We start from the raw sequence: 27,199 nt of genomic DNA, 5'->3' as shown, positions 1-27,199 counted from the left end.
GCTTCATCACAATATCAAGGAAAAAGCTCTTTGATTCTTATGGATCTTTATTTTTTTTCATCTTCATATCTTCACCTAGACACGAGAATCCAAAAGAACACCACAGCTTATAGAGATTGTGAATCAATACATGGATTATAATGCTTATTTATAAGGTTATAGAGCTTACATTTTAATCAACATCAGAGATGTGAGCATGCCTTGAAGTCTTTACATCATTGCGCCATAATGTAATTGCTTTGTCAAAGTCAAACTTAGACATTGGAGGACCTTCAATAGAAATTCTCATTAAAGTACATGTGCTTTTAGTAGTAAGAGAATTTCTTAATTTGCTCTTAATCACATTTTGGATGCTAAAGCCACGCTCACAAATAGTAGTGCTACAACATTGTACTAAGGCTACTTGAGCAAGCTTTAATAATGATCCATATTTCTCTCTCAATGTTTCATTATTACTAATATAGCACCATGTGCTTTTAAAATTCCATCATTTCCATTCATTGAATGCTTGAAACTCTTTTCTCACACAAGTAGGATCAATAATTCTTTCAAAAAGCATTCCTCCTTTTAAAGTTTTGTCTACCCCCCATAAAATTTTATGATGTCTTCTATATCATCGCCTCCATAATTCTTTAGTTATTTTCTAAATTCTTTGTTAGGAGGATAACATGATGGAGACAATAGTTTAAAGTGACCTAGGATTGATCTATCATCAAATCTTTTTCTCAAGTTCCCTATAACATGAGTAGTGAAGGTCTTTTGAAAAGCTATTGTCTTCTCAAGGTTAGAGGCACTTTGATCACGCACAAGCTCAATGCTCCTCTACTTAGGACCTTAATGGAAGATCTCAACTCATATAGAAGACTTTTTGAGGGCCCATAGTCAGGAATAATGGGATATCCACAACTATCGAACTCTAGGGCATTAAGATCCAAGCTAGGTCTCATGATAAACTCTAACTCCATAGCCACTATTTCTGCATCTACAATGCTAGGGATTGCAGTGACATCTACATATGTTTTTTGGAAAAGTTTACTCAGGCTTGTTAAATGGGAGAATTGATCTCCTAAGAAATGTATGACATATATAAATGCAAATGAGGAAACTTTAGCAAAAATTGAACTATTTTCTACTTTCAAATACTCGAGCAATGGTTCAAGCAAGTCACAAAACTTGCAAAGGACTTTATGTCTACTTAACCAACGAATTGAGTGTATTATATCAAGCTTAAGAAAAGGAAAGTCAAACTTTTGTTGTAAAACCTTAAGCTTTTTTATTCGAACAATACTTTTTCTAAAGAGAGTTGCAATTTCATTCAAAGTGGAATCTACATGTTTTGCATATGAAAATTTTGCAACTACCTTACTAGCACAAAGGTTAGTGCGATGTGCAACACAATATATAGCTGTTAGAAATGCACATGTATCTTTTAACCTTCTTGCAACCCCACCTTTTTTTTACCAATCATAACTGAAGCACCATCAAAACCAAGACTTACCAATTTTTTCTCATCAAGGTTATGCTCTTATAGCAAAATTTTCAATGAGGCATGGTATCTTCTACAATCTCAAAATGTTTAGATACTCCCATTTCAAAACTTTTTTTTCCACCATGCAATGTCCATATGCCAATTGTTGGTGTCTCTTGGATTGGGCATGATTCACTAATGCACTATGTTGAATATTAAATTTTAATAGCCCCTACGGTTCCAAATTCATTTTTACAATGTTATCTTCCTTACAAACTTCCTTACAAATTTTACAAAAATTTCTTGCTTGGTTTTTATCAAAATCAAGCCATTCAAACTCGGATTTCCATTTATCATTCCAAAGCAACCTAGCTCTTTTACGATGATTAACTTCGTTGATTCCAAGGTCTTGTACTTCAACTTCATCCGCTTTCTCATCATCAATCACATTTTCTAAATTTTCCTTTCCTTTATCTTTATTAACTACAATATGCTTTGAAAAACCAGGCAAGCCAAGTAAAGTCGTTTGTTTAGACAATGTTGAAGCCATTAGAAAGACTTACTTGATAGTTGAAATGTAAAACTAAGATAAAATCGAAAATCGTGTCTTGAAGTCACAACAGTAGCTTGTAATATGTAGTGCTTGAAGGTATTCCCTTTAAAAAATAAAACTTTTCAAATAAAACATAATGAATATATATTACTTATAATGCATTTTCTAAATAAAAAAGAAAAAAGAGAGTAAAAGAGATAGCTTAAAATCAAACCTTTTTGTGTTGATGACCGATCCTCTTTGCAAGTTTATAGCCTTCTTTGCAACGTGCACAAAATTCAAATCCTCCTTGTTTGTATGATAAAAACAGAGAGATTAACCTCTTTTTCAAAATCAAATAATTAAATTAAGTACATGTGATACCAAGTTACTGTCGCGCCTGGAACGATGGGTGCTATGGGTATTTCTTGTTGAAGCTGAATCTACAACAAGTGAAGGGATGGCTTGTATCTATGAGGTCACCACCAGAGTCTGTGTGCGGAAAATTGGGTTTGGTGGGGAGGGGGGCTTGCATCTACCCATAAAGTAGTGAGAGAATGGAGATCTGCTTACAAAGATGAAACTTTGAAGGTGGGTGGGTTTTGCGATTTTTGGGGGGTTGTTGGGGGGGGGGGGGGAAGGAGAGGGGAAGCAAAGATATGGGGCGATAAAAAAAGAGCCCACGGTGGATGTAACATCCCATAGGACCACCACCCCCCACCCCCCTTGTAATTTCAAAAAGAGAAAAATATATTACCTTTAGTACAAATTTTTTTAGTCCCCCCTCTCTCCTCGCCGACAGCACGTCGGGGAGAGAGAGAGAGGAGTGATGGTGCTGGGGGGGCATGCAGCCCCCGAGGTGGGAGGAGTGGCCATGCCACCTACCTCCTCTCCTCCCCTATATAAGGGGAGACTTCTCCCCTCCCCTGGCAGAGCAGACAGAGGCTACGTCCCTCTTCCTTACGTCAATCCCCCCCGGTCAGCGCTGTGCAGGGCCACCTAGGCCTTCGTCCATAGTCACCCCTCTGTACGCCAGACGTTGCAAAACCCCCCCCCCCCCCCTTCGTAAGGGCTTTGTAGCTATATCATGCCGTTGCTACTGATTGCACCTATATAGGGAGTAGTAGTGACTCAAAGCCTTGCCTTGTTTCCACTCTACGTGTGATTCTCTATACCCAGTGGTGAACCCTCTTATGTGCGGCGTCACAAGGGTGTAGTCCTGGGATGTGTCTATGTTGTCCCGCTTTTTGGATTGAATAATACAAGAGTATATCTTGAGCTCATATATCGTGTTACCTTTCTGTGCCGTGTTGAGTGCGTAACGAGTGCAGGTTTATCACACTTGGTATCAGAGCAACTCTTGCTCGGAGTGAAGGAGTGCTCACGGAAGCAGGAGGAAAGATCCAGTGCCCCGAAGAGACCGAAGTCGTAACGACCCACGGCGCGACGCCCCGCGTCGTGTCGCCCCACGTTGCGACGCCCCACGTCGTATCGCCCCCCGTCGTGTCGCCCCGACGTGACGCCTCAACCTCGACATCCCACCGTCTGAAGACGTGACGCGGCTTCCCCCTGGCACGACCCACACCACCACAGGCGAAACGCGGCTTCCCCGCGTCGACACCACCACCAACCACATGGAGGACGAAAGGGAGAACGTCACCCTCCCAACACTGGAGGAGAGGAAGAAGAGTAGGGGGCAAGAATGGAGAGTGGCCCAAGAGGAGAAGGTGGCCGGACTAGAAAGACAATTAGATGGTATGTCAGGCATGTTGGAGTCAATATGGAGAAACATGCAGATGAAGGAAGAGGAGGAAGAAAGGAGAAAGAAACTAGAAGTGGAGCAGGGCTATAGAGAATGGGTGATACAACAATAAGAAGAGGAGAAAATACACAAAATGCAAGAGGAGATAGATAGAATGGGTAGAGAAGAGACATCTAGGAGGGCGCAAGATACAAGGAAAGAGAAGGAGGAAGTAGTAGAGTTAGGCAGCAAAAAGAAAGACAAGAAGAAAGAGAAGAAGCACCACCGTAAAGAGGAGGAAGATAGTGATAGTTCAGAAGACGATTATGGAAAATTCAAGATGCCCCAACCAGCCAAATACAAGGGAGAGAGAGATGGGTTGGTTCTGAAGAAATGGATCGGGGAGGTAGACAGATACTTGAAGTATTCACGCATAACAGAAGACAGGAAGGCGGAGGTGGCAGCCATTTACTTGGAGGAGGACGCTGCCAGTTGGTACCTACTGGAGCAAGAGCAGGGCCACACCATCTTTACATGGGAAGAACTACATGAAGAATTGAAGGACTACTTCATTCCAAAGATGGAAAAGTTCAAAGTTAGAGATGAATGGAGGAACCTCAAGCAAACACAGGGAAAGATGAAAGAGTATGTCAGCAAGTATAGGCAAATCATGCTTTAGCTGCCAAACATGGATACAGACACTAAACTACATGGATTTTTGTTTGGGATGCAAGAATGGGCTAGAAGAGATGTGGAGAGACAGGAACCAACAAGCTTAGCAGAGGCCATGAGAATGGCCGAAAGACTGGTGGACCTGGAAGGCAGAAGAACAGCACAAGGGAATCAAAACAGGTTCAACAACAATTTCAGCAACACCTTCAACAACAACTCATGGAACCAGAGGCCCAATGCTCCTAGAGGGGCATTCACAGATACAAGGAGCCAAAACACCACAACCACCACGCCCGTATCACAAACCGCATTAGTACCAAGAGGAGCAGCAGGAAGATGGGGAAATAATCACTACAGGCCAACCCCTAGCACATCATATGGGCCCGCAGGATCAAATACATCATGGTGGAGACCCCCAGGCCCTTCCACCGGCATCAGATGCTTCAAATGCGGGGGTCCAGACTACCAAAACAGATGCCCAATAGAAGATACAGCTTCATCGAGTGGATCAAGAGTGAATGCAACTTGTGCATATGGAGGAGAAGAAATACAACCACCGCGTATCCAGGAAATTCCAAATGGGAGTGAAGAAAGCATGGACCACCCAAGGGTAGGGTCAGTTAGTGCCCGATCCCAATGCATGGCAGCCAAGGTAGCGGCAGTCCACCATCTATACATCAAAGGCCGAGTGGGCGAAGGAAACCAGCCAATCACGGTGGACACAGGAGCAACACACAACTTTATGACACCGGGGTGTGCAGCAAAACATGGATTGAAACTATCAAAGGCCCCAGAAGGATTAATAGTAACATTCGCACAAGGAGAAGCCAAGGAAGTAAAACAAGTCTTTGCAGTCCAAGTGGAAGCCGACAAGTGGAAAGCGAAACTCAACTTCTTAGTAATCCCCATGGATGATTTTGAAGTGATATCGGGCTTAGAATTCTATGACAAGTATGTCATTGCAATGTTTGGTAAAGGTGTGAATGAAATGATGCTAGATATGCAAGGAGAAGGCGTCAGAGTGCCATGTGAAAGAATGCAGCTACCTGGCAGGACCCCAATCAAGTTGCAAATGAAGGAGAATAAGCCAGGAGTATCATGCGAAGCAGTAAAACCAACTGCAAACCAACCAAAGGGCCAAACCCAAAAAGCACCGGTCCAAGGGACCGTTATTAGGCCACGTATCATGACATGCAGTGCAAAGCAAGTCGAAAAATCAGTCAAGCAAGGAGATATGGTCTATCTGTGTATGATCCGACCAATTGAAGAAGAAGAAAATGGCAAGAAACCCAAACAACAGAATAGGAACACAGAGGTGGCAGAAATACTTGAAGAATTCAAAGATGTAATGCCAGTCGAGCTACCCAAGGGTCTACCACCCAGGCGAGATGTGGATCACAAGATTGAGCTGATTCTAGGGTCTGCCCCACCGGCCCGAGCTCCCTATCGTATGAACCACATTGAGCTCATGGAATTGAAGAAGCAACTACATGAACTAGAAGAACAAGGATTCATCCGCCCTAGCAAATCCCCCTTTGGTGCCCCAGTGTTGTTTGTGAAGAAGAAGGATGGGGGACTTAGACTTTGTGTAGATTATAGGGCTCTTAACAGAATCACCATAAAAAACAAATACCCTATGCCCCTAGTGGAAGACCTCTTAGATAGACTGCACGGGGCCAAGTACTTCAGTCGGATTGATCTTAGATCAGGATACCACCAAATCCGCATAGCCGAAGAAGATATCCCAAAAACAGCCTTTCGTACCCGATATGGTAGTTTTGAGTGGTTAGTCTTAGGGTTCGGCCTAAGCAATGGGCCAGGCACATTTTGTGGCCTCATGGATGGAATTTTTAGACCGGAGATAGATATCTTTGTCATTATCTACATAGAAGACCTCCTAGTCTACAGCAAGACCTTAGAAGAGCACAAGCAGCACTTACGCCGAGTTTTTGAGAAACTGCGGTAGCATCAGTTATACGCCAAGCCGGAAAAATGTGAGTTCGCAGTGAAAGAATTGGAGTTCTTAGGCTTTATTGTAGGAGCAGATGGAATCAAAGTGGACCCTAAGAAAGTGGAAGCTGTCCAAAGATGGCCTGTATTGAAAACTGTAAGAGAAGTGCGGGAGTTTCTCGGCTTCACAGTATTTTGTCGGAGGTTCATCAAAGATTATAGCCTCATCATTGCCCCACTCTCCCACCTCACCAAAGAAGATCACTCTTTTACATGGGGGAACGCGCAATAGGAAGCCTTTGAGCAGATGAAGAAGTGCATGAGCCAAACTCCTGTCCTAAGGGTGCCAAATTTCACCAAACCCTTTGAAATCTCGACAGATGCATTTGACTACGGCATAGGGGGTGTACTGGTCCAAGAGGGTCACCCCATTGCGGCTGAGTCAAAGAAATTTACCGATGCTGAAACAAGGTGGAGCACACATGAGAAGGAAATGTTGGCAGTCATCCACTGCCTTAGAAAATGGAAGCACTATGTTTAAGACAAGCATACAATAGTCTTTAACGACAATATCTCCCTTAAATACTTCCAATCCCAACCAAAGTTATCAGCAAAGCAAGCCCGCTGGCTAGACTTCCTAGCCGAATTCAACCTGGAGATTAAGCACAAACCCGGCTCTACTAACAAGATAGCAGATGCCTTGAGCCGGAAAGCTGACCTGAAAGCTGTCAGTGTGGTCAGCAGCAACTTCATAGAACTTGTCAAAGAGGCTCTAGAACAAGACCAAGAAATGCACAAAATAATCAAAGATGTGGAAGCAGAGAAGACACCACATGGAATGTACACCTTAGAAGAGGGTATTCTATTTTTAGGCAAGAGATTGTATATACCCAACAATGTAGAATCGAAGAAACTCATCCTGCATGAGATACATGACGGCCAGATTGGAGGCCACAAAGGGCAAAGCAAAACCTTGGAGGCCCTTAGGAAGCAGTTCTTTTGGCCGAATATGAAGGAAGAAGTGATAAACTACATCAAAACTTGCCCCACTTGCCAAATGGTCAAAGCACCAAGATCAAGACCAGCCGGACTACTACAACCATTGCCAGTACCCAACCGCCCATGGGATGTCATCAGCATGGACTTCATTGTGGAACTACCTGAGTCCCATGGGTACACAATCATCTTTGTAGTGGTGGACTATTTCTCCAAACAGACTCACTTCATCCCGGCCAAACCACCACTGAATGCCAAGGAGGTAGCACGCCTCTTCTTCACACATGTATTCAAACTGCATGGCTTACCACTGGCCATTGTATCAGATAGAGATGGAAGATTCATGAGTGACATGTGGGAGGAACTTTTCAAGACTCTGGAAACACAGCTGAGATTCTCATCATCCTTCCACCCGGAGACAGATGGACAGACAGAACGAGTCAACCAAGGCATCGAAGATTATCTCCGCAGCTATGCCCGAGTGGACCAGAAAGATTGGGCCTTGTACCTTGATGTCTTGGAATTCCACTATAATAGCTCCATCCACTCGGCAACGGGGTGCACTCCCTTTGAGTTAGCCACAAGAAAAGAAGTCATTACACCACTGGCCTTAGCATCTGGAGCGGCCAAAGCGGAGGATCAAGATGCAGAAGAATTCTTGAAGAAATGGAGAGATCGCAATGCAGCAGCTAAGCAAAGCCTCGAGCAGAGCAAGATAACCATGACAGAGCAAGCAAACAAGAAGAGAAAGGCTGTACTATTCGCCAAAGGAGACATGGTCCTAGTGAGCTCTAAGAATATTTCACTTCCCAAAAACATGACCCCCAAGTTCAATCACCGCTACTATGGACCCTACCGAATCACTCAAGTGCTGAACGAAGTCACCTACAAGCTGGACCTGCCAGACAGTGTTTGTGTGCATAATGCATTTCATGCTCGTCTTCTGCGCAGGTTCTGTCACGACAACCAATGGGGACGGCACGTACCAATGCTCCATTCCAATGGTCCCTTCGAAGTAGAAGCATTCCTCCGACGCCGGGAACAAAGAGGCTTCCTCGAATACTTCACTAAGTGGCGCGGGCGTCCACTCAAGGAGGCTACTTGGATCTCAGAAGCGGAGGCCCGTGAACGCGGAAAAGATGCCTTCGCCCTTTGGCTCGAGGAGAACCCCCCTGCTCCTTCTACCAACCTTTGAGCCGCCCCAGCACTCCAACAAATAATACGGTTCTCAATCATAGACCCCAAATGTGCCTCCACTCCTCAAATATAATCGAGTCGAGGGTGGACTCGCATGGTAGCAATCATCACAAATAACTCCAATCAAACAAAAAGCCCCCAACGTCTTAGTGTGGCAGACACTGGCCAGTCTGATAGTATAGACTGTGTTAAGACCCCGCGGTCCCCTTAGACCGGCAGACACTGACCAGCTTGCTAGGAAAAGCTGCGTTAAGACCCCGGATGAGTCAAATAACAAACGCTACCCTTAGATTGCTGAGGTCAGCAATCCAGTAAGCGGGGGTGAGTGTAAGGGCTTTGTAGCTATACCATGCCGTTGCTACCGATTGCACCTATATAGGGAGTAGTAATGACTCAAAGCCCTGCCTTGTTTCCACTCTACGTGTGATTCCCTATACCCAGTGGTGAACCCTCTTATGTGCGGCGTCACGAGGGTGTAGTCCTGGGATGTGTCTATGTTGTCCCGCTAATAATACAAGAGTATACCTTGAGCTCATATATCGTGTTACCTTTCTGTGCCGTGTTGAGTCCGTAACGAGTGCAGGTTTATCCCCCCCCCCCCCCCCCCCCCCTTGGGGCCCTCCGAACGGCATTTGTCCCCCTGCATTCCGCTGCAACGGCAGTCGTGGACTGATGTACTGCGCCGCCATCCAGGCTGACGACTTAGCCCACCTTTTTCCCCCCCTCGTCTTGCTGAAACGGGCCCTGGGACCTTCGACCATAGTCACCCCCCATTTACTAGGTGCCGCGGGACCCTCCCTGGGTCCTCCAAACAAGCCACCTCCCTCCCTGGTTGCCATCCAGTTCGGGCCGTGAGGAGAGGAGAGAAGAGAAAGAAGGAGAGAGAGAGAAGAGGAGGAAGAGGGAGAGAGGAGAAGGAGAGGAGTGGGAGAGAGAAGGGAAGTAGTGGGAGAGGAGTGAGGAGAGAGGAGTGGGGGAAGAGAAGGGAAGAAGAGCTCAAAGGAAGAGAGAAGAGAAAGGAGGGAGAGAGAGAAGAGGAGGAAGAGGGAGAGAGGAGGAGGAGAGGAGTGGGAGAGAAAAGGGAAGTAGTGGGAGAGGAGTAAGGAGAGGGAAGGAGTGGGACTGAGAAGGGGGAGAGAAGGAGGTGAGAAGAGAAAGGAGGGAGAGAGAAGGAGAGAGGTAGAGGAAGAAGAGGAAGAGGTAGAAGGAAAGAGGAAAGAGGTAGTAGAAGAAGAAGAAGAAGAAGAGTAGAAGGAGAAAAGAAGAGAAGAGGAAGAGAAAGAGAGAGGAGCAGGAGAAAAGAAGTGGGAGAGGGAGGAGAAGAAGAAGAGAGGGAGAGAGAGAGAGAGAGTAGGAGAATAAGTGGAGAAGAAGAGAGGGAGAGAGAGAGAGAGTAGGAGAATAAGTGAAAAGAAGAAGAAGAGAGAGAGGGAGAAAGAAAGGAGAGGGAGTGAGAGTTGGTGAGTAACCGCAACAAGCTACACCCAAACCACTCCCTCGGCAAAGGATCCCATCCAGCGATCTTTCCCACCTGAACGTGTCAACCCGAAACCCATTAAGGTTCGGACTGCCCAATCTCCGCGAGGCGAATGGCTCCCAAGAAAAAAGTCACGGGAAGCGTAGGCGCCCAAGCTATCGGTAATGCTGGAGAGGTGAGTGGAGCAACCAACGCAACAAACACGAATCAAACCCAGGTTCTAAGCTTTAAAATTAATTAGGTATTATTTCTCGTGGAAGAGATGAATGGTTTGTGACGTGCATGGAACAAGAACGAGTCTTAGGGTTTTGTTTACTCTAAGTACTAAGTTGCATGTGCGAAACGGTAGAGTTTGGAATTCACATAAAATGATAAGGTTATCGCTTTACCTCACATGAAATGATAGCTTTTACTCACATAAAATGATAAGGTTATCGCCTTACCTCACATGAAATGATAGCTTTTACTCACATAAAATGATAACGTTATCGCCTTACTTCACATAAAATGATAGCTTTTTAACCAGTTCAGTGCATGAATAGTCATTTAGAATTCACGTTTCGCAATCATGGTTAAAAGAAACACATGAAATGTTAATTTCTATTGATGAGATGCACTTGCATTGTTAGACAAAACCCTAGACTTTCATATACGCAAGTCACATGTGATCCGGTGCATTAGAAATAAGTACTCGTTGCCGGAAATAAAGTGAGATAAAAGTCGTTTAGGAGGTACAACTATACTAAAACGCACAATGTGCATGATGGTTAAGGTTGATTGGAAAATCCTACATAGAACCGCACTGAGAGAATTGGAAGGATCACATGCATCTAGACTGCATCTTGAAGGTCTAAATGAAGAATCATGTATTGCCATGTATGTTAATTGAGCTTGGTTGGAATTAGAGATTAAAAGACTCTTGGTTGGGTTGCGAATAAGGCATGTCCATTGCCTTGACTGACCAGCTAATGCTTGAGTTAGGGACTAAGATACCCTAAGGTAAAACCCAAGGGAAAAGGGCAAGTATAAGTCAACTTACCAAGACCATTTGCTTGCGTAATCTTGTTTGAAATTATTGGGTTCTCGCCAAGTCGTGAAAAGACCCAAGATCGGATGCTGGGAGCATCCAGGGAAAAAAAGGAGTCACACCTTAGCAGTCGGTCGTACAAACGACCTCCGAAATGTTCGTGCTTGTACTTAGGTACATTAATTGATCTCTTTGCTCAAGGAACTAATTCAAGGAAATCACTTAATGCTTCAAGTTGAAAGCCTGGAGGGAGAGGCATGAACAATTATCTCCGACTGTCTGCTTGGCCTTATCCAAGGGGGTTGTTAGCTACGCCGGGTATATGGACCTAACCCGTTGCGAGAGGTCTCTCCGTGGGTGTTGCTTGGGGCGGGAGGACGCTTGGGTGCCAGGGGAGGCTCTGGCTGTAAATCCCTTGCCTCTGGATCCCGCACAAGAGGCCGACGTGACTCGAGATGGGATCTTGAGGCCCGTGTACTAGTCAATGGGTGGAACTTGGAACAACAATCCTGTAGATTGTTGGGATAGCCGTCGGGCGTGATATTGGATATACTTCAGGATTTTTATAAATAAAGAGCAGTTATTAGAGAAAAAGGAACTTGCTTGGCATTGTTTTTGTGTCAGTGCCTAAGTTACGTGAAGGAACCCGTGGTTAATTTGTTTAATTAAGGAAGCTGATTTTGCATGTCAAAAATGTAATGTGTTAGGTAATTAGATAACTAAAGCAAACAGAGGAAAGTGGGTGGACGTGATTTAGGTCCGTTCTATGGAAGGGTGGTCTCGGTTAGCTGGGAACTTTTCTCAAATGATGAGATAATAAGACAATAGATGTAGAATTTTCGGTTTATTCTGTTTTAGGGGAAAGGAATGGGACTATGCCATATGGTAGAGAGATTGACCTACGCATCCCCCTCGTTTCCCATTCTCCATGAACCAAGTGCAACATGAATCCGCTTCGACTCTGTTGTTCCTACGCAAAGTGGTACATCTAGAGCTTGACGCTAGCTCCTTCCTAGAGACTTTGCTGATAGGAGAGGAACCCTAACCTCAGGTCGATCCTAAGTGGGAACGGCTGGACACTTGTGCTCGGGGCAGACTCGGGAAGATCTAGATCGCAAACCCTGTGTCATTCCCTGCGAGTGCCAGGCGGAGCCTTCTAGACACTGCTCCCGATGGGCTGCTAAGGCGTGTCCCACAAGCGGATAAGCAGACACGTTACAGTGGAGGGGTGGAGAGAGAGCAGAGGAAGGAAGGGGGGGAGGGGTGGAAAGAGAGGAGATATGGTCGATACGTTGGAGCTTGGGAAATAGGGGAGGTATGATCTCTCCCAATCTGCTTGGGATTATATGTAGGCTCTTGCATAGTAGTACATCGAATCTTGGTATAATACAAGTCAGATTTGATTATATAGGTCATAGGTGGGGAGTCCGGACTCACGACTCGACGAGCGCGTGTGAGAGAGAGAGATTGATCATCATTCTCATCGCATTTGCTTGCAGCCTCCTGCGGTAGGGCCACTTGACACTGTGTCAGTTGACTCTCTCTCTCTCTCTCTCATATTCATACAAGGTGCAGTGCAACATCCTACGCTTAGAGAAAACAGGCTTCACGTATGTAGCACTCAGACCTTCCAATAAATCCTTACAACTTTATATCTTAATACATTTACACAATGTTTTTGCACTATTTCTTTTTTCCTTGACTATTATTTTGTCAGTTTGTACTCTTGCCAGGTGTGCAGGGTGTTTTCTTAATAGGTGTGTAGGTGTATTTTTCTAGGAATAGGTTTAAAGCTGTAAAGCTATAAAGCCACAAGGATGGTATACTCTTGCCAACTTGGTGTCAGGGTGTACCTTAGCTAGGGTGGTGTAAAAGTGAAAGTAAATCTGTATAGCTATAGAGTTGCGAGGATGCCTTACAGTTCTTAAATTCTCTTACACTTCTTCTACTATTTTCTATCATAAGGACCCTCACATCTTTGCCCCCTTACACATTTACACCGTGTTTTTAATCTAGTCCTTTCTACTTTACTTCTAGTTTTTCAAGCTATGCTCTTAAACCTTTCGAACTATTTCTAATCATAAGGATCCTCACACTTATATAGTGATTATATACTCTCCAATGTTACATGAGATATGTACACCATGAGTCATAAATTCCTTCTACTAAAAATAGGTTTGAAGTAGTAAAGCCGTCCAGCCGCAAGGATAGTGTCAAGGTATACTCTTGCTAGCTTTGTTTCACGGTTTGCTTTGGTTAGGGTGGTGTTAGGGTATAATATTATCGTTAGGGTGGCGTTCAACTATACTCTTGCTAGCATGGTGTCAAGGTTTACTCTTGTTAGGGTTCTGTTAGAGTATACTCTTACTAACTTGGTGTCAGGGTGTAGTTTGACATCTGCACATGCTTTCAAGGCACAAATAAAGACAACTATAATGAGGGAGTGCCCCTCATATCGCATCTTATAAAAACATTTGAATGCTTCCTTCCCTTGCCCTTGTTGTGGATACCCTGCAACAAGTGCACTCCAAGACACTGCATCCTAGATAGAAAGCTCGTCCAAGACCTACTACACTTCAGATCATGCCCATTGATTTCTCCTCCTTCCTACTCTCACAGAAATCATGCTCTCACGGAAATCATGGGAACCTCGGACTGCTTCATTGCTCAAATCCTCACAAGTGGAGCAATGAAGAACTCTTCGCTGTCCACATATCCTTGTATATGCAACCGAAGCTTTGCAATGAGCGGTATGACGCACTCTGCATGGCCTTTACATGCCATTCCAACTTCCCCCATGGGTCCCATCTCATTCTCTGTGATGCCTAGACAGGCGGCCATGTCAACAGAGATGAAGTTGGCTCGTGCACCATTATCAAAGAAAATCAGTGCATGCTGATCTCTAATTTTGCCCCATGCTCTGCACAGCTCAGTAGCATCATCATTGGACTGATCACTAACAACATCGGGCACTAATCCCACTGATGTTTTGGGCTTTTTTTTAAAAAGAATTTGCTTGATTTTTTGATTTTCCAGCTTGTTATCTATTGGGATAGTCCCTTGCAATGTGACCCTCCTCTTCACAAATAAAACATTTATTTGCAGCCATCAATTCCCTACGTTGTGCCAATGTTTTCGAGTCCTTTCTTTGTTGTTTTGACATCTTTTCAGGCTGATGGCAAAGCATCGGCTGTAGCAGCAGTCTCTATGAGTTGAGACATGCTAGACACAGTGGATTTAATGCAAAAATCCCTGATTTCTTTGGGCAGCCCACAAACATATTTTTCCACTTGCTCATGAAGGGGTATGAGGCAATAAGAAGCGACAAGCGACAATGCATCCCAAAACTTCTTACTATATTGCTTCAACTTCTTACATTCCTCAGCATCCAACTTATTCCAAGATGTCATGATGTCCACCACAAAGATACTTGTCAAACAATTCGATGCAAACATTTGCTTGAATTGTATCTATGTTGATGGTGCTCTACCTTGCATGAAAAGAGTGGACCGCCATTGCAATGCATTTCCCTTCAAGAAAGTGACTACCTTTGGAATCTTCAAGGACTCGGTGAAGTTTCCCCCCGAGTAGGCTGCATCAAACTGCTTAATGAAAGTCAAAGCTTTCAGCCTATCTTGTGCACCCCTAAAATACTCAAACTTCACTGCTTTTCCATCCTTATCATAGTCTTTTGTTGCCCCTTTGGGTGTCAAGTTGTCATACACTAACTGCTGCAAAAAGGCCCAAACTGTCACCCAAGTGACCAAGGTACAAACAAGTACCAATCAGCAATAAATGACCATGCAGAAGCATAGATTTCAGATCTGTAATTAAATTTTCAGAAGCACCAAACCATGTGCTATAGCATTATCCAACTGATTACAGCTGTTCCAAGGGCATGTGCATCCCATTACATGAGGAATCCCAAAATTTCAGTTGCAATTTCTGTTGTACATGTACCCACGGGCATAAAATTTGACACTAACAGTCAAAAGCCCCAAAATTTTGTGCTCAAAGCATCAAACACACATCTGCATTTTCTGTGTCATGCATAGAACAGTCCAATTTTGCCAAAACAGAGCAATTTCAGCAAAACCCCCAAATTTTACAAAGTATTGATATCCAAATTGCGTGGAATTCAACTTGCATGTACATAAAATGACCAAATGCACAACATAAATTTTGCCCAAATTGTAAAAGCCCCAAATTGCACGGGGTCCAATGTGCCTCAATGTCGAGAAATTGGGTAAATTTCAGCCCAATTTGTGCATGTACATTAAAAGCCCCAAATGTCTGGGACAAAATGTCACAAATTCCTGCAATTTTTGAGACAAATATCACTGTTGCATCTTGCTTGTACCAAATCTGGACAAATCCCCAAATTTTCCAAGTCTTGCGTGCACTTATTTCAGTGAAATTAAAAGAATTTCACTAAAATGTGAAAAGCCCCAAAACTCCGGGGCAAATGTGGATCGACTTTGCAATTTCTGAGTCAGATTGTCCAATTTTGTGATGAGATTCTCAAATTCGGGAAAAGCCCCAAATTTCTGGCTTAATTTTGCACAGATCTGAGATTTTGTGCTTGTGTGCGCAAACCTTGGTTAGAGGAAGAGGATTTTCAACAAATTTTGAAGAAGAAAAGAAATGTTGAATGGCGGGTCAATGGACCCACCGTAGGTCGCTGCCACGCACTGGACCTGTCCCGCCGTGCAGCGTGTCTCTAGTCCCGTCGCGTGGTCACCGTGTAGCGCTGTAGTCGTCACGTCGTCAGTAACTGCCCTGTCGCCTGGTCTCCAGCCTGTTGCTTGGTCTCCAGCAATCGTCTGGTCTCGCTGCGACTGATTGCCGTCTGCTGCTGCCCATTGCTTGCACGTCACGTCGCAGCTTGTCTTGCTGGAGTTGCCCGTCAGCTGTGACTGGCAAAACGATGCTTGCAGCTCACGCCTGGCCTTGTCGCCTGTGACTAGCAACACGATGCTTACAGCTCACGCCTATGACTCTCCTGCTCGCCTTTGAGCTGTCTCGTCACCATGCTGATCTTTTGCCTCAGCCTGACGATTGTCTGCAACACCTTACACTCTGATACCAGTTTGTAGGGACCGGTCAGGCATGGAGATCGAGAGAGACTGTTGTGGCGTGCAGGGAGAGATAGAGTGAGAGAAAGCAGAGTAGAGAGTGAGCACGTTTTTTGATACAATGATGAGTGTATACCTTTAGGCTTTTAGATAGATATATATGTGTAAGTACAAGTCTAAGGGTGTGTTCACATCCGAGCACATTTAAAAGGCACGAGGCCTTTATTCCCAACACAATTTATGTCAGAGTCAATTGTTAGTGATCAAGACCCTCTGATGACCAATTTATTTTGGAAGGGGTTGTTTGAGAACATGGGTACTACGCTGGAATTCTCATTATCCTTCCATCCGTAGACAGATGGTTAGTCTGAGGAAGCAAATTCCACAGTGTTAGATCTTTTGAGGTGCTATGTCTGAGACCACAAGGCATAGTGGAAGCAATATTTTCCCTTAGTTGAGTTTGCTTATAATAATACAGTGCATAATTCCATTGGCAAAGATCTTGTGAGATGGTTGAGAGTGGCAAGAAGGCACCACCTATTTTGCAAACTAAGAATAAGATCTTTGAGGCTGATCGTCATGTGGAAAACTTGGATGTAGCCCATGCAAAGATTAAATATGCAGTTTAGAGATCGCAAGAAAAGCAAAAGAGGGCAGCCGATCGCCACAGATGTGCTTTACAGTTTACAGAGGGTGATTATGTATTGTTGCGTTTTGAAAAGGAAAGGTTGAAAAAGATGAAAGGAAGAGAAAGATTATATCCGAAGTTGAGTATGAGATACTATGGGCCCTTCAGGTATTGGAGAAGATTAGCAATGTGGCATATCGGTTGAAATTACCTCCACATTGGCGGATACACAATGCCTTTCATGTCAGTTTATTGAGGCCTTTTCATGGTGATGTGCCAAAGGATATGTTTGCTGAAATTCAGCCTGAGGTTGAGGAGCTGGATGAGATTTTGATATCCGAGCAGAATTTGGTACATAAGGAAAAAAAAAGTCAAAGGTAAAGTTTCCAGGAGATACTTGGTGAAATTTCAGAATTATTCATCAATGGATGCCAAATGGATAGAAGAGGATGACATGGCAAACCATCCTCAGTTGTTGCTGCTTTATGTAGATGCCTTTCATTTACAGCCGACTTTAGTTCGGGCTCCGTCAGGTTTAGTAGAGCAAGGATCCGGGTTATTGCCTGATGCTCAATGGGGAGGTAGCATTTCCACTCCTCTAGTTATGGACAGCTCTAGTATGTAGTGGATCTCGGATGTATTCAGCATGCATCCAAGGTACTACGATGAAAGTATGTTTGCCATGACGTCACTACTTAGTGTACTAGACACCGTTAGATGTATGTAGATGAGTATGGTTATTACCACTATTAAAATAATAGGAATGCTCTAATACTATGTACAAATAGTAGGTATGCTCTGATGCCATGTCAAAATAGGCAATAGTGCAGAGAGAGAGTAGGGTTTGCGGGAGTGACACAGAGTGTGTACAGCAAATACTGAGAGAGAAGAGAAACTCAAAAACACAAGAACACGCTGATGATGCACCGAATCATGCTATAAGAAGAAAAACTGATACAACAAAGCTGAAGCTCTAAAGATAACTGTGCTGTCCTGTCTGAATTAGGTAGCAATACCTGTGGGAAATTTGCACATTAAAGGAAGTGAAACACAGTTCTTTGAGCAGTGGGCTATTAAAGTAATCAGTGGAAGGTGAAGGACAGCTGTCGAGGGAGTGAACCATGTAAAGAAAATACCCTAACATAGAAGCATAAACAAAAACCGTACGACAAAGCATAGACTGATAAAAGAACACAATTAGGGTTAGGGTTAGGGTAACTCAAAGACAATGAATACAGTTAATAAATGAAATGATATGACTATTAGTAATACGATGCTTATGCAGCAAACACACTATGCAGTGAATGAATAGTGTACCTTGAACTCCTGTATCTCTAGGATAAGGGCAGGGGTAATGAGCTGGAGAGTGTATCTACTGCGAACGGATCCCGAATCGCAGCAAGGCAGCCTCCGGATATTGAATACTAGCAAATGTAGCAGTGAGAAGCTGGATCGGATGCAGACAACAGTGAGGAGAGATAAAGACTAAAAACGCAGGCATGACAATCTGCAAGAGAGAGAAATACTAAAAACGCAGGCAGCAGGTGAGAGAAAGACTAAAAACGCAGGCAGGACAGTGTGCAAGAAAGACTAAAAACGCAAGTAGGACAGCCTAAACGCAGGCAGGACAGCCTGTAGGAGAGAGAAAGACTAAAAATGCAGACAGGATAGCCTGTAGGAGAGAGAAAAACTGCAGCGACTACAGCAGGAGAGAGAAAACTGTCAGGGCAGCAGCTGGGGTCTGTAAACGCAGCAGTTTGTGGATGTGGCAGGCTGTACGATAGCAGTGTAGATGATCAGTAGTCAGTCGCCAGGTAGAAACAATAGCAATCAGTGTGTGGAGGGCTGGAAACAAGCGTCAGACTGTAGGGAATAGAGATGGACAGCAAGGGCTGAGATGTCCTTCGCGAACGGGGTGTGGGCAGCAAGCTGATAACACCTGAAACTTGCAAACACGAGATTGAGGGAAGAGTGGAGGGTTGGTTGCCAATTTATAGAAAATTAGGGTTTTAGATCCTCTCCCACTTAACTCTCTCGATCTGCTCCCCGTTTTAGGGTTTTGGCTAAAATAAGCCTAAAATAAGCATGTTTTGGGGCTGTTTAAGTGGCTAAGAGTAGTTCTTAGCACAACACCCCCTCTCAGACCCAAAATAGAGCGAGAAAAGTAGGCTAGCCTAAATTTTGATTTACCCCAAGGCGTCCCACCCCAAAGCAGCTAGGGCATCGGACAAAGGGTGCACGTTGGCTGCCCACTGGCCTACCAAGACTACAAAGGCGATGGTTATCTTACCAAGGGAGCCCAAGTGATCACCCCAGAGAGGCGAAGGTATCAGACCAAGGGTGCTCGGCGGTTGCCCAAGGGTCTACAAAGTTCTACAAAGACGGATGGAATCAATGGACTTTTTTTTTTTTTGGAAATGTTTTGAAAATACATAAGTAATATAGGGGCAGTGGTCGATTAAGTGACAGATAGGAAAAGATAAAGAGAGTTTTAAACCCAAGTCAAGCACAAAACTAGCAGACCAATCCCTCACACTGACTAGGATAAGTGCCTAAGGATGAGAACAAGTGTCTGTATGTGCCAATCATGTGGTGAATATGTGGAAAGGCAAAAAAGAGGATGGTGGGCTTAGCAAGACGAGCAAAACAAGCAAGGAAGCAAGGATAGGGAAACTGCCGTTAGGGAAACTGCCATGTGTTATGCTACGAATATGGTGTATCCTAGAGTCGACTACTCCAAAAGACCAAAAAGGGATAAATGCGCATAGATGCATGTTTACATGAATAGAATGCCAATGCATGGGGTAATGCAAAGGGAGATGCAAGTTGTCATGCTCATGCAATATGCTATGCAATGGTGCCACTGGGAAAGTGCCCTCGCAGGGGAATTGTTCACTTGTCTAAGTGCCCTTTTACAATCAGGTCATCCTAACAGTGCGGATGAAGTTACAAATATCCATAATACAATACAAAAGAATAAGTGAATGTAATGTCTAAAAACTGTAAGCATCATCACTGTCACGATATGTAGAAGCCACTCCCTCTCAAACTGGAAGGGAAAGCAAGAGGGAAGCACCCTCTCCCCGTCAAGCTGAAGAAGTAAGGGAGGGTGTACCCAAGCCGATCCTGGGTAGCAGGTACTGAAGAATCGGCCGGTTGACCGCTTTGGTCAAGATATTTGCAAAATTATCTGATGAAGGCATAAACTCTAGGCGAATAGTGCCTAGCTGAACCTGCTCTCTGGAAAAGTTGAAGTGGACTCGCACATGCCGTGTCTGTGGTGTGATGATCGGATTGCCCGCAGCAAGGGCAATGGCACTTTGGTTGTCGCAGTAGATAACTGTGGGAGAGTCACATGGAAAATGAAGCGTCGCCAGTAAACTCCTCAGATAGATGGCCTCGGTGGTGCCATTGAAGAGAGCCCGGTACTCAGCCTCGGCCGTGGAAGTCACCATTGTCTCTTGCTCACGGCTGGAACAAGAAATTGGAGCCGTTCCCAAGGTAAAGAGGTAGCTGCCATGGGAACGCCGGGTGTCAGGATCTCCTGCCCAATCAGAATCAGTGTATTCCTACAAACATTAACCAGAACCATATGTCAAGCCATAAGAAAAAGTACACCGCAAATAATGCAATACACGAAGACATGCAATCCAATGTGACATCCTAGGTGTTGTGAAATACTGACTGAGTATGCTAATTGAGTAAGCTAAATCTGGCCTAGTATGAATTAACCAAGGAAGTTTTCCTACAACAAAACGATAGATGTCTGCATCGAAGTGCTGTCCTAGGGTATCCTTCGACAAGTGGACAGTAGGATCAAAAGGTGTGGCCACTGGCCGTGTCTGATCCGAAGTGGTAAGCTTACCTATCTTGTCATCAGGCGTGCGTGTATATGTATGACACTCGAAGACTCTGAAATGGGAAGTAATAGGCCGAGAGCCAAAAAATGCCTCATACGAGATCTTCTGGGGAAGAGCCGCAGCCGGCCACCGGTTGAGGATGTACACTGAAGTATTAACAGCCTCGACCCAAAGGCGCTCAGGAAGCTGTGCTACAAACAACATAGAGCTTGCCAGTTCCATGGCTGTGCGGTTCCTACGCTCTATGACTCCATTCTGAGAGGGGAAGTTGGTAGAGGTGAGCTGGTGAGAAATGCAATGCTTCTGTAGAAACTCGAAAAACTCGTGGAAGATAAACTCACCACCGCTATCACTCCTTATGCACCCGATACGACGACCAGTTTGGTTATGAACCAATAGCACCCAAGCAGAAAAATATGTGAAAGCATTTGACATATGCTTGAGAAAGTACACCCACATGTATCGAGAATGATCATCCACTATCAAAAAGAAGTACAACGCGCTGTTCAAAGCGGCAGTGGATGTTGGCCCACAAAGATCAACGTGAATCAATCTAAGAGGCTCCTCAGCTCTATGTGTAGACTGCTGAGGAAATGGGGTACGGTGCTGCTTCCTGAGCTAACAGGCTTTACATACATCTCAAGCTAGCTTCAAGCGTGGAAGGCCCTCAACCAACTCACGGCGTGACAATTCATAAAGTGAGTCAACCAAGATACCCCAGGCGAAAATGCCAAAGACGCTCATTGTGCGTAGGCTCCCGAGATGTGGCCTTGGAAGCTATGGAACACGGAGCCCTCGGCAGTTGGCTCGATGAGAAAGTGAGTCATGTGGTATAGGCCATTAGGCTTGCCTCACCGCGAGCAATCACTAAACCAGTCTGAGAGTCAAGGACCTTGATTGTGGTCGCTATAAAGAAAACTGCTCGCCCTAATAGGCAAAGTTGTTGAATGGATAACAAGTTCACCCCAAGCTGAGGGACATGATATACAGTTGTCCAGCGAAGCTAGATCCCGACCCTTGTCAGTGGCAAAACTGACGCAACCTTGAGCCTGAATCTTGACTGAGGAGTTGTTTCCTACACGGACCCGCCCGGTTGCATGGGCTCGGGGACGGAAAATGTCCTCTATAGGAGTCATGTGATGTGTAGCTCCACTGTCCACAACCCAAACTAGAGTTAAAGTGCTCGGCTGTGACGAGTGGGCCTTTGCAGTAACCTCCTCAGGAGGCAACTCACAGATGTGGACAAGACTCGCATCGAATGTCTCTACGGAGACTATGTGGGCCTCTGCAGACCAGTTAGACAAGCCCTTTGGAGTTGAGAACGTTGTCGACTGAGATGCTGTGCGGTGGCAGTGTGAGTTTGACCTTTAAACTGCCCCTTGCCATGACCTTGCCTCCCCTACAGGCAGTTGCCCGACTGAGAGGCGGGGGTCTGAGACTTAGGTTTTGGTGCTGGGCCTCGTGCCTTTGATCGATACTCGTCGTCAAAATGGCCAGCCTTTTGATAATGTTGACAATACTTATTATTTTTAGGTATATTTTGCTACCCTTGTTTAAGTTGTGATTGGGAGTTTGCTTGAGAATCCCTAGATTGATTTAGCTTTTGAGTTTGATTTTGATTTTGAGTGAAGGTTTGGTTTGGCTTGCTCTTCCCTTGTTGCCCTTTTTGAGAATGAGCAAGAAGATCCATCTTTGAAGAGGAAGTCATATGAAATTGATCGAATAACAGTGGATAACGCAACATCTGACACTCAAATTCATAGAATGTAGGCATGGTAGGCTTTGAAACTATTCCTTCCACAAAATTGAAGTATTTCTTGGGGAGTTTATTGAGGAACAATGTGACCTGATCGTTAGAGGACTTGGGAGTCTCCGTAGTGGAGAATTCAACGAGAAAACGTCGATACTCAGCCAACTTGACTTTCAAGTCATCCCGGTGAGAGATTTTGAAAAACTGAAGCTCATGGTCAAGATTAATACGACGGGTCCTATCTTGAGCTGCATAACGGTCAGTAAGTGTGCCCATCGCTCTGACGCTAAGTCAAAATGCTGAAGCTGAGAGCATTTCTAGCGTTCCATGAGCGGACGACCTTGTATGGAACAAATGCGGGATCGGGTTGGGGTTCCAACCCCTGCACAAGATCCCATATGTTCTGTGAGTCAAGGACATGTCTCATCAAATTCGACCAAGTAGTAAAGTTTGATCGGTTAAAACGAGTCTTGTCATTAAATGCATTCTTGGCAGGAGATGAGCTAGAACCATGAGGTGTCGGATAGGTGGTGTAAGATGATGGTGGGAAAGATGATGGAGGTGGGTATGTTTGATAAGAGAAAGAGGAAGGGGGAAGAGGTGGGTAGGCAGGAGGCTGTGAGTGTCCAATGAGTGCTGATTGATACGGAGACACTGAAACATGAATGTTTCCATAAGGTGACATGATAGCCTTGTCCAAAGTGAGACTGGGACACAACAGGATGACCAAAAGGTCCACTAGGCAATGCCATGGAGGCAAACTGTGGAGGCAACTGATCCCCACTCGGGAGAGATTAAGTGGGATACCCAGGCTGCAATGATTCCGAAAGTGTGTATGAGGTAGGTGGAACACCACCCGGTTGAGGGAAGGATGAGGTCTTAAAGGATGTGCCTATGTTTCCATAACCCCCCGGTGTGATGTGCGGTGAGATATGAGGTGTCTAAAATGGAAATGTAAATGATGTAAATGGAAGAGGTGAAGTAGCAGAAGAATGTGGTAGAATGGGTGGGTTTTGAAAGTGAGGTGTATGAGGTGGAGATTCTTTTTGTTCATGTTTACTGAAAATGAAACTGTGAAGATGATGATGCACCAGGTAATGAAGTGAAAGGAACACCAAATTTATTTTGATTATGTGAAGTAGACGGAAAAGAAGGAAGGGCAGAAGGAGGTACCTAACTTTTTCTTATAATCCCCGCGATGTATGATCTCTACCAGTATATTGCAAAATAGAAGAGGTAAAAGAAGAAGGCACAAAAGAGGAATCAAAAGTACCTTGCACCGGAGAGGACGGAAGAGTCTGAAAAATGGAAAATACTCTGGATCTTGCTCTCCAAGAGGGGGGCCCATCCCTGATGGAGGTCTCGACGGCCTTGCAACATCATCAGACTTACGCTCAACATTTGAAGAGTGAAAATCATGCATACCTTCATTCAAAAGCTTTTCTTGAAGGGCAATCCTTCGGTCGAGCGCCTTAATCTTCTTTCGTCGATAGGCTATGATCAGTTTATATTCTTCAAAGGTCAGCTTGGCTATCTTTTCTTCCATGTACTTAGATGTGTCTTCCACCATGTTGGAACTTTGTGGAGCAAGCTGATCGGCCCACTCTCGCTTGGTTCTCGGCATGGGCTGTTTTGGAGACAGAATCGGTGTTGATGTGTTCAAAGTCATTTGAACCTAATGTTGTTCTTGCTTCTTGCGAAGAGCTCTCAAATGAAAGGCCTAGGTTTCTTAGAGAGTACCAGGCTCTGATACCATGTAAATAAAATACCCTAACATAGAAGCATAAACAGAAACCGTATGACAAAGCACAGATTGATAAAAGAACACAGTTAGGGTTAGGGTAACTCAGAGACAATGAACACAGTTAATAAATGAAATGATATGACTACTAATAATACGATGCTCATGCAGCAAACACACTATGCAGTGAATGAATACTGTATCTCGAACTCCTGTATCTCTAGTTTCAGGGCAAGGGTAATGAGCTAGAGAGTGTGTCGTACTCCAAACGGATCCCAAATCACAGCAAGGCAACCTTCGGATGTTGAACACCAGCAAATGCAGCAGTGAGAAGCTGGATCTAATGCAGGTAGCAGTGAGGAGAGAGAAAGACTAAAAACGCAAGCAGGGCAGCTTAGAGAAAGACTAAAAACGCAGGCAGGACAGTCTGCAGGAGAGAGAAAAACTGCAGCAGGAGAGAGAAAACTATTAGGGCGGCAGCTGGGGCCTGCAAACATAGTTGTTTGCTGACGTGGCAGGTTGTACAACAACAGTGCAGATGATCAGTAATTCGCCAGGCAGAAACAGCAACAATTAGCGTGTGGAGGGCTGGAAACAGGCGCTAGACTGTAGGGAATAGTGATGGACAGCAAGGGCTGAGATGTCCTTCACGAACGGGGTATGGGCAGCAAGCTGATAACACTTGAAACTTGCAAAAACGAGATTGAGGGAAGAGTGGAGGGTTGGCTGCCAATTTATAGAAAATTAGGGTTCTAGATCCTCTCCCACTTAACTCTCTTGATCCGCTCCCTGTTTTAGGGTTTTGGCTAAAATAAGCCTAAAATAAGCATGTTTTGGGGCTGTTTAAGTGGCTAAGAGCAATTCTTAGCACAACAAACCACAGTCCTCTAATGCTGTCAGAGATGTGGAAGATGATCACGAGCTGTTGAGGGAGTGAGCTGTAGTCCTTTGATACCGGGGAGTGACCTGGGCAGCAAAACACAAATCCTAGAGTATCGGAGCTATCAAAAGTAGAGAGAGCAACTTAGATGCTGACGTTGGGTGGATAATGATGACGCCATATGATGGCGGATGAGTTAGGTTGCAAAGACGCAAGTCCCAGCAACCTTTGTGAAAGACGTGTGATGTTAGGTGATGGAGGAGAAGCCAAGTTGCAAAAATGCAGGTCCCAACAGCCCCTAAGATAGAAGAATGATGAAATAAGTGATGCTAGGTGGTGTGGACTACCACCATAGGCTAGGATTTCTGACCTACTAGTCACTGTTTGAAATACCCAAGCTCACATTGGTTAAATCCTCACAATGTCTATCCCACCAAAATTGATGTTCAACATTTCATTTTTGACCTACTAGTCATTGTTTGAAATACCGAAGCTCTCCTTGTACTCTAGCAACAACTCCACTGATGTCACTGCCATTCTACAATAGCATCTCCCCGGATGTCACTATCTCACTATTTGGTAGAGATTTCGAGTTTGAAGTTCTAGCATGATGTTCTATTGTATGAGACTACTTAAATCTCTTGTGGCAATAAATGAATGCATATGGGTCAAACATTCCAAACATGTCTTCATTAAGTAAACCATGGGCCTCCACAAGATGGAGTTTTAAAATACCATGACGTGCATTGGGAAAACTTCAAATCGATCTTGATGGAATTGTTGAGGAGATAGCTATATTTCAAAAGCAGCAAGGACTCTAACTTCATATGCACTAGTGATAAAAGTAGGCAATGAATGGATCAACAAATAGGGGCACATTGAGTTTCCATATAGACATGTCGAGTTTCCCCACATAGATTTGCCTTCTAGTTCAGAAATAGAAACAATTACCATTTTCAATTGCTCAAACATTGGTTACCATTTTCAATTGTTCAAACATTGGTGGTAAGCTTGGATTCACAGTTTTCCAATGCTATTGGTCCTGTATGGAACTACTTCTCTATATATACCAAACTTCAAATTTGCGCTCATGCTTCTTGGGTAATACTTTGGAACTGCAAGTTGATATGCCTTTCACTATACTCAGTTTGGACTTGCACTTTTGTCCAAGTTTGACACTAATGAAAAGAAGGCATGCTCTAACTAAACTAAACTAACTTTCAATTCCTAGAAAACATGAAACGAAAAGAAATGTAATGGGAAATTGATGATCTTCCATTAGACCTGAAATCCATGAATCCACAATTACTGCAAAGTACGAGGAAGGGGAGGTATAAAGATGTAACAACTAATGCCAACTAATAGTTCTTCTTGGATATTTGAAAATTGAGTAAAAAGTAATTACATTGGCACTAAGGACCCATTTTATACTCCCAAAATAATACTCTCTATTTACACACTCCCATCCTTTGCTGTTCTTCATTGCATAAAACTTTTTGTACTTGATATTAAAAGTGATTTTACACTTTGCCACTGCGCCCCCCCCCTTCCCCTTCTCTCTCTCTCTCTTTGTCTTTATCTATGCATGTGCATGTTTGTGTTTAAGTCTCCCCTCCCTCCTCTCACCTCACATAGTTTTGGTGTAGACTTTGCACACCAATGAAAGGGCCTGCTAGCATCATCTCCGCCACTGTTCTGGTAACCTTGAACCCTGCGACGAAAGAAGAAATAAATTATTGTGTTCAAATTCGAAGCCTAAAATGGGTGTCATTGAAGCACGAAGAGATATGCAAGCATAATTTCCATGCTCAATAGCTTTCTTTATCCCGCATAAAATGGGTGTCATTGAAGCACGAAGAGATATGCACACATAATTTCCATGCTCAATAGCTTTCTTTATCCCGCATAAGAATCAAGCCTTAGACTTTTCCAAAGTCTAAGATTTACGTTGAGTTCTATAAGGCTTGCAGCATCTCTAGATTCAGGTTTAGCCTTAAACCGTTATGTTTAACGTACAGAAATGAAGCTCGATGCTTAATCACATCGTCCGTTCGGCTTCGTGCAGGATGGATCCTCACGGCATGGACTGTGAAGCGTAATCGTCGAAGGTGGTGGTTGTGCTTTGAGAGCTGCGTTTTGAAGTCGTAAGCCGTCCGACATTTCCTGCGTTTGTGGGGTCCTGCACCAACTGTATACCCAGGTACG

The 27,199-nt window shown here is 44.3% G+C and overlaps 1 protein-coding gene and 1 pseudogene across 4 annotated transcripts in view; one reads left to right on the top strand and one right to left on the bottom strand.

Moving 5' to 3' along the window:
• LOC148012069 (Ribosomal protein S18) overlaps window positions 1–27,199 on the top strand; it is a 72,451-nt gene that overhangs the window by 19,994 nt on the left and 25,258 nt on the right. For 2 of the 4 annotated variants that reach the window (XM_087668897.1, XM_087668898.1), the window contains exon 2: window positions 27,060–27,194. The exons of the other annotated variants lie outside the window; for them this stretch is intronic. The gene's annotated coding sequence lies outside the window, so the exon portion shown is untranslated. The remainder of the gene's footprint in view (window positions 1–27,059; window positions 27,195–27,199) is intronic. 4 annotated transcript variants of the gene reach the window in all.
• Window positions 488–2,018, bottom strand: LOC148012072 (uncharacterized; annotated as a pseudogene).

Source organism: Lygodium microphyllum, chromosome 27 (assembly GCF_053477565.2).
Source record: "Lygodium microphyllum isolate KBCC chromosome 27, Lygodium_microphyllum_v1.1.10, whole genome shotgun sequence".
Lineage (NCBI taxonomy): Eukaryota > Viridiplantae > Streptophyta > Polypodiopsida > Schizaeales > Lygodiaceae > Lygodium > Lygodium microphyllum.
Note: the sequence above shows the minus strand (reverse complement) of the source record. Positions and strands in the feature narration are given on the sequence as shown.